Consider the following 9,244-nt stretch of genomic DNA (forward strand, 5'->3'; position numbering starts at 1 on the left):
AATTGAGCACAAAACTTGTCATCTGTGTTACACATATCCAGGCAATTTGTCTGCCCCTGTGTTACCTTGTCAGGGTGATAACTTGTAATCCTCCATAGTTGTAGATGCAGTAGTAGTGTATGGAGGTATCCGATTCAGCTGTAAATTTGGTAGAATTGTAATTATGCCAAAATAAATATGAACTTTATAAGACATTGTCCTTAGTGTAATACCTGTACTTTCGTAGGGAAATAATCTTTTTGCATAGCAGAAAATTGTTAGCTTTCCAGGCAGTTCCAATATACTGACCACCATATCCCTTCTGTTGTTGCAAACTATGCCACTAATAGCACTCTGTGCATAGAGAGAGACCAAATTCTCTTGATACAATCTAGAAAAAAATTGCCTTAAATATATGAACATATATATATATATTCTCTATATTTAGAGCTTGAATTCTTCTTTCAACTGGTAATTCCTTATAGGAGAAACATGCACATAGTGTGTAGGGTGTAAAGAATAATGGGTTGCCTGCTCTGGTTCCATAGTTTCAAGTTCTTGTACATGAAAGAATGCCGTAAAAAAAAAAAATGGCTTCCATAAAATATTGAGTTTGTGGAACTACTTTGTTATTGAAAAGAGTAATAGAAATCAGAGGAAATAGGAGATAAATTCATGCAAGTAAATTATTTTTGAGGCTAATTTTTTAAGCTTGCGAAAAGCAAAAGCCCTACAGCTGCAGTGTTTTTAATTTGAATATTATTTATTTGCATTTTTTGTGTGTGTATGTATGTGTGTTATGTAACTGGCAAATAAGTGGTTACTATGCAGCATTTTGTTTATGGTGTAGACTACCTCTAAAGGCAGCTTGGCTTTATCTCAGGTTAATATATTTTTAAAGGTGGCTTGTGTCCACAAAATGGACACTTCATTCACTAGAAAAATTAACTGGTTGTGCTTTTTTTTTTTTTTTTCCCCTTCTTTTTTCCCATCTCCTTTCCTGTCCTTTCCTTTTTTTTCATTATAAACAACAGTGTTATCAAAATGCTTATTCTAATTTATATTTCCTTCCTCTGCCAGGGTCAGATGGGAAGGGTGCCATTCCGGGGAAGGGGGGGACCCCGTATTCACACGGAAATGCTGTGATGTATAGTTGAACCTTAGTGGTTTAATTAGTGTAGACCACAGAAAGGTCTTGTAATGTTAGCACTTGTACAGTTTTCTTGTAAGGAGATGCAAGAAGCAAACTAGTCAATGAGACAATAAAGCTTAGTGATATGAATTCTGGTTTCTTGTTTTTGTACAGCTTTTTCCCCATGCACCTTGTTAAAGAATCAAGTATTGAACAAGTATTTTTACACTTCAGAAATTTTAAATTTATAATATGGACTTTATTACAAATTTTATTTATTTATTTTCTTTTTGTATTAATAAATGAACTCTTGGTGTTTGTGACTGTTCACATTAGTGATAGTTCACATTTCTAGAAAATACTAAACCACTGTGAAGGAGGAGAGGTCAGTCATTGAAATATTTAAACATACCAAAAAAAAAAAATTGTTAGACAAACTTTTTTTTTCTCTTAGTATTGTCAACAATTAAAATGTTACTTATATCTGACATAGTTGATGTCACTGATGTATAGTATCTAGCATAGTTTTATGTAAGTGGTCACATGGTCTTTAATGTTGTGAGTGGACATATCAGTGTTTTTGTAAACTTAACTTCCTGTAAAACATCACTTCAGTTTTATCATTTAAGAAGTCCTTTGATGAAAATAATAATGAAATAATTATTAATCGTTTATACCATTGTTTCAAAGTATATCTCAGCCTTGCTGAGGAGAGATTACACAGACACACTTAATAGTAATGGCAGACAAACTGAAACTTTGAATATTTATTTTCACTACTTTTGAACAAAGTATAAAAGAAAAAAGTATATATTAGGTGTAACAATAAAGTACTTTTTATTGCACTAGGCTAATGCAATAAAAATAATGCAATGCAAAGTGAAGGAGCTCAAAAATGGTTTTATTCTTATTCAAACTAATTGCCACCTGATTGAATGCACTTATTACACAGTTTTAAAAATGTCTGAAAAGAGTCAGCAAAGACTTACCAAAGGAATGATATTCAGTTTAGCGGTTACATTTTTCTTTGTCCTTGACATAGTCCTGAAGTCTTTCTGTTGAGGGCAGTTTTCACCTTGGAAAGAGGGAGAAGTTCACTGGTGCTAGATCAGGAAAGAAGGGTGGATAGTTGATCTGTACAGTGCCATGTTTCATCTCAAATGTCTTCACAACAAGTACAGAGTGGGCGAAGACATTGTCTTGCCCAGGAAATGCACTTTAATAGTCTTTGAAGTACCTGTTTGTAGAACACAGCATTGACTCTCTCCCATTCAGGTACAAATTCCTTGTGAATTGCACCCTTGTTTATCGAAAAATGTGATCAGCATCGTCTTGATCCTGGACTTCTGTAAACAAAACTTTTTAGGCCTTAGTGAGAATTTTGAAGTCCATTGTATGCTTTGTCTTTGGGTCATACCGAAACACCCAATGCTCATCTCCAGCGATAATACAGTTGAGGTAATTAGAATTTTCTTGACAAGTTTGGATGAAATCTTTGCATGATGACACTCTTCATTGCTTCTGTTCATCTGTGAAGCACAAATTTTGCACAGACCTTCCTTTTCTCTAAACCTTCATGCAGAATTTGACATATCTCCTTATTCGTATCCAACTCATTAGCCATCATTCTGAGGATCAAATGGTGATCTCTTTCCACAGTTTCCCAAACCTTTGCAACTCTGCCCACATTTCGAGAGGTTGACGGTCACCCATTCCTTGGGTCATTGCAAACATCCTCATGACTATCTTTGAACTGCTTATACCATTCAAACACATTGCTGACTAAATGTTTCATCACTGTAAACAGTTTTTAACATTTCATGTGTTTCTGTTGCAAATTTTGATATTCATTTGTTGCTCAATTTTAACCAATCGGGTTGTTACTTTCAACCTGTCAGTCTACTGGATAATTTCTGTACAACCATATGTTTTAAGAAATTTGATCTACAACTACCACTTCTGTTTATTTTCATTCATCAAACATGACTGCACCAGTCCAGGAACTTTATTGCTACACTTCATATATCTGCCATGTATTGTCTGTCTATTAGAAACTTATGGTGAGTATGTTAAAATAGTTCTGTTTATTTCTCAACATGCTGCCTTTCAACATTTTGTTATTTCTTTCTATAGCCTAGCTAATTTTTGTTATTATTAGTTCATTTTTCTTAGGGTTTTGTTTTTTTTTTTTTTTTTATTTGATTTTAGTAACCAGTTACATGCCATTCTGTGGATGGGAGTAAGTTAGAGACATATAATATGATTGTATAACAATATTTCTTATTCAAATTTTGGAGAAGGTAAAGAAAGCCAACACAAGAACCATGGGAAACTTACTGGACAAATTCGTTTCTTGCTACCGCAGTTTCTCCCTGCATTCTCAGTAAACAGATGGTGTGTGTTATCGGTAGTAGCAGTAGAATTCAATAATGATATATCGATTATTTTTTTCTCATTATTAAAGTAGATTATTGGAGTTCATGAGTATGTAATGCCTTCGCAGCTGAAATTTACTTACAGGTACAGCCTCCAGACTGCCTCAGTCTTAGGGTGTTTATCTCCCTTTCCTGCTATTTTAAAATATAAAAATGACTTCTACAGATGGTGCATGTTATTGGTAGTGGCAGTAGAAGTCGTTTTCCTATTTTAAAATAGTGGGGAGGGGGATAAACACCCTAAGACTGAGCCAGTCAGGAGGGTGTATCCGTAAGTAAATTTCAGCCCACTCAACTCCAATAATCTGCTTTTAATAATGAGAAAAAACTAATCAATACATCATTATTGACTTCTACTGCCACTACTGATAACATACACCATCTGTTTACTGAAAATGTAGGGAGAAACTGTGGTAGCAAGAAATATTTGTCCGGCAAGTTTGCCATGGTGCTTGTGTTGGCTTTCTTTACCCAAATGTTATACTCAAATGCTTGGGCCAGACATGGTCTAGTGGTTAGCATGTGTGGCTACAAATAAGGAGATCATGGGTTTAAGTCTGTATGCTGCCACAGAAAATGCATGGCCACTGTGACTGACTCTGAAAATACTTCTGCCCTTAATAATTCAGTATGTATGCAGTTGTACTGAATTTGTAAACTCTACCTGAGAATAAATTTATATTTTACTGATTAAAATATTCTGCAGAAATTATTTTAAAAACTTGTATTTGACTTTGTTTACAGTATAAGTTGAATGCATTATTTATAAAGCATTACCCTAATATAAAACAATTTATCAAAAGAGCAGGGGGGGGGGGAATTCAATTTAATGAGAACTTTCAATTTTAATTATTTTATGTAAATGGAAAATCACACTACCAATTTTTCTTTGATTTTTTAAATAAAATCTGTATTTTATTTTAATTTTACATCCAGTAGAACCTCAATAATTAATTTGTTATATGTGTTATATCACAGTTCTGTGATATGTGAAATTCAGTGTCTTAGGCTCCATGGGGTTTTCTGCATAATTCTCATGAGGGCAGAGGCCAGAAGCGTTCACATATTCATTTTAACTGTGTATACATATAAAATTAAGGGCAACTACTGTTTTCTTATGCTACAGTACACAATTGTCCATGCAGTTTTCATGGTAGTGTATGGGCTTGAATTCACAAATTGCTGGTTCAAGATTCATCTGCAACAGGAAGCTTACAATTCACTACCCTAGAAGGCTGTAATACTTGTACTATTTTTTTTTTATTTTTTTAATCCTATCCTATGCTAGGTCAGCTTGACCGGTTAAATACAGCCACTCCCCGACTTAGGTAATACTCGACTTACAGAAATTTGACTTTACGTAAGTTTTTGCCAGCCGGTGCAAACTTAAAAAAATCTTGGAAACGTATTTTGAATCCTGTAGGAATAAATGGAGGTATCATGAAAATATGTGAACCCAATAACATATTGTGGTGTTTTTTTTTTTTTTTTTGGTAATTCGTTCCAAGACCTTGTAAGTTTAAATTTTTGCTGTATGACTAGGCATTTTATCTCTCTAAAAGGTTATTTTGTAATGGAAATTGCACTACACTTTCATCGTTATCATATGTTCTGTTATAAGAATCAATTTTGAATGGCTTGTGATATTTTTCTAAAACACATTTTTGGAGGTCACTACCATAAAACAATAAAAACAATTTGCATTTTCCAGTTTATTGGGTTTTTCTGTTAGCGCAATCTATTATAAATGGGTAGTAAACTCGATCCTATTGCATTTGCGATTATTATTATTAGCTATACGGTGCAAGGAAGCCTGAGACTTATACTGCACCAGCCAAAAAAAATTCCCGAGTTACCCTGAGAGAGAAGAGTGTCAAAAGTAGAAGGGAATCACCAAGAAAGAAAAGAATGATGATATCTAGCTCAGGACCCTGGGTGTGCCAAGCCCATACTCACCAGATGTGAGCCCCTGGGGTACCAATAACTGGAATTCTGTGTGTTTTTATATTATGGTGAAATGAGTTTCCCTTCACTGAAATCTTCAATCATAAAAAACAAATAAATTTCAGAATCTTCTCTTCTATTTACTTATTACAATAGTGAAGGGAAAGGGATCAACAGAAAGTGCGAGTGCTGACAGTGCTAGGAAACAAAACAAAATTGATTTAGAAATGAAGATGATTAATTAAGAATTACAAAGCAGGACAAAGTTTGTCATCTATTGCATGGAATTAGGTCTCGCTGCTTCAACAATACTATTTTAAGGGATAGTGCACGTATAAAAGAACATGTTAAAGGATCAACACATTTAAGATCAACAGTGATCACAAAACAGCATTCGGGTGCTATATCGAAGATGGCAAAGCTATTAATAATATGGATGGAAAATCAGATTCAGAATCTAGTGCCCCTGAGTCCAATGGCCATTCAAGCAAAAGCAAGAAGTATTTATGAAGATATTAAGGATAATATGGCGAACCCCAAGCCAAGTTTGTGGTAAGCAATGGGTGGTTTAATAGGTTCAAGCATCGCACTGGTTTCCAAAACATTAAGGTATGTGGTGAAGTCGCCAGTGCCGATTCTGCAGCTGCAGAGAAATTGTGATGTGTTGGAAAAAGCCCCTTCTAAATCTCCACAGCAGCATTACTTATCAGCTGGAGAGTTAATTCTGGCAATGATGCTCGAAAGGTAAAACTTGCTGATGTTATGCCTGTCTCCTCTCTTTTTTATAATTTTGAAATTTTTGTAATTTTTCCTGCGCATGAGATAAAAAAAAAAAAAAAAAAAATTGAATAAATAATTCTATTTACACATTCGTTGGACATTTCTTTTTTGCTTCAATCAAATTTCCGAGTACTGCATAAGCATTTAAGGAAATTCCGACACGTAGAGTTCCGCAGAACGCAACCCCTACATAAGTGGGGGAGTTTTTCTGTATATTCAACTGCATTCTGTCTATCCTACCAAACCTGCCCCAAGATTAGATTTAACCATAGTCATTATGAAGATGAAAACTAAATGCTTCAACTAATAAACCTAATTCATTTGCTAGTCATTTATCTTAATTTGCAAATACCTATATATAACTTGAGCATACTTCAGAAGATTGTTTTAAAAGCATAGGATTATCTGATAGAGAGATTTAACCTCAGAAAATGAATGGTTAAGTTATTTATTGGATACTAAGTGCCAGTTAAAAAATCTGAGCACCTGATTTTCAAAGGTTAAATTCAAATTAGTTTTATAATTAACACAGTTGCGTCGGTTGATACACGTGCAAGGACATACTGAATTTGGTCAGTCAAGAATGCTTGTGTACTCCAAAGAAATTCTCCCCTAATACTGCAGAATTAATTGCCAATAAGTGTCAGGATTAAACCCCAGGGCTGTCATATGGATGTATAGTAGTAAAGGTAATTACCAAAGTAGGGGAAAACACCATTGAACAAGTAATATAAAATCTGACTGCAAGTGTGAAGATCAAGGCATGAAGATTTCTGTGGCAGCTGAAAACCTCATCCCAAACTACTCCCTGGAAACTAAAGAAAGTGCAAGTGTGTGTTCTTGAAAAGTTTGCATGATATTGTTTGAACATTTACGGCTAGCTTAAGATCTATTGTCTAGATCCCCAATGGATTTTGCGTTTCTGGATATCAGTTTCCTCCGAGAAGGGAATTTTAAGCCTTTAAGTAAATGATAAGTTTAGATTTTGGAAAAGCATTTAACCCTTCTATATGTACACACATATATACTTTTTTTTGTATAAGAGAGAGAGATGAAGGCCCTTTCAATGTATTTTCAACAAATACAGTATATGTACAGATTCTCTTGAAACTTTACATAGACTTGCTGCCATCGTCAACTGTTTGCAAATAACAGTATCCATTTTCGTATTTGCCAAGTGTCGTGTGGAATGATGTACCCTTTCAATGAGGTAGAGACCATGCTTACACAACTCAAGAAATTCTCTGAATTGAGGTGTCCAGAAGATGAAATGAATTGATGAAAATGAATAAAAGAATATATATATAAGCACACAGGAAATATTACTGCAAAAAAAGTAATGACAAATTTTATTTTTTTTTATGATTTTTCTGTCTTTTTAATGAAATTTTCACTCTAGGTTGCATGCATACATACATCTGGAAACCTACTTATGACTGGGTTAATGAGCATATGTTGCCTGTAGAAATCTAATTTGAAACTCTTTGAATCCCATCACTGTTGTATTATTGACACTATTTTAATAATCCCTCCAATTTTTAATCTGTAGTTTCCCATTATTTCACTACTGTTGTGTTGTCTTCTGCTGATTTTTAAGTGTTTACTTTGCTTCAGTGATATTAAGGCCAAATCATTCAATTATTTGGTTAAACAATGGGACCAGGAAGACATCTCTGCAGCTTAGTTAGATTATTTCACTTTCAAAATCTTTACCCAAACATCTTTTCAAGTGGAATATTGAAAAGCAAAGATCTTACTGGAGATCTTTGACAGTGAGCTAAATTTACTTCCAGAATTTACTCTGGCAGTGACCTAAAGTATTTTGTAATAACTGTGAGCAAAGTGGAGCAGAAATTGTTGAAAATAAACATAAAGGCACCTGGATTGGATGGGATCTATCCAGTTATATTAAAGGAGGTAGCAAAGGAAGTAAGCAAACCCTTAGCCATAATTATGAGAACTTCTTTGGACTCGGGAGGTACCCATGGACTGGAGATGTGCAGATTTGACCCCAGTTTGCAAAAAGGGAAGTCAAAGGGATCTGTAAAAACACAAGTAATTATAGACCTGTTAGTTTAACTTCTGTTCCAGGGAAATTAATGGAGGCCCTGGTTAAAGAAGCACTGCAGGATCACAAGACTTCATTTATAGTTCAGACACAGCATGGGTTTGTTAAGGGGAAGTCTTGTCTGACCAATTTGATTGGATACTATTATGTGGTCACAAATGGAATGGATGCAAAAAATAATTTTGATATCATATACTTGGAACTTAGGAAGGCTTTTGATACTGTTGCACATGGCAGACTGCTGTACGAATTGAAGCAGTGTGGCATTAAGGGCAAGTTGCTGCTATGGATAAAGGGATGGTTGAACAGGAGAAGACAGAGTGGTAATCAATGGATACTGCTCTTGGATTAATGTTATTAGTGGAGTCCCCCGGGAATCAGTGTGAGTCCATTGTTGTTTTATGTATTTATTAATGAAGGTATATCAGGCTTAATGTCTAAGCTTCCAGACGATACAAAGATTGGCAGGGTTGTTAATGACAGTATGCTACTGCAACAGGATCTAGAAAAGTTGAGCTCAGAGGTGGCAACTAAAGTTTAACATTGACAAAAACTGCATATGGGTAGCAGTAACACCAGAGTAACATATCAACTGTGTGGTACTACACTCAGGGTGGTAGAGGATGAAAAGGACTTGGGGGTAATTGTGCAGTCAGATATGAAGTTTTCTGAGCAGTGCAGACAGTCTGCAACAGTAGCATGTCATGGTGTCTTGTCAATGGTATACAGGAATTTTTCTAGCAGGGATAAGGAGGTGATTATCCCCTTGTATAAGGCAATTCACATTAGCATTAGTAGAGGCATTTGATGCAAGAAAGCAAGCTTATGCAGCATCAGCCAAAAAAAAAAAAAAAACCCACTTCCACTTCACCCCTCTGTTCATTCAAAATACCTGTCCAGCTGAGC

Source organism: Mastigoproctus giganteus, chromosome 10 (genome assembly GCF_048544385.1).
Source record: "Mastigoproctus giganteus isolate SK-2022 chromosome 10, ASM4854438v1, whole genome shotgun sequence".
In the NCBI taxonomy this organism is placed as follows: Eukaryota; Metazoa; Arthropoda; class Arachnida; order Uropygi; family Thelyphonidae; genus Mastigoproctus; species Mastigoproctus giganteus.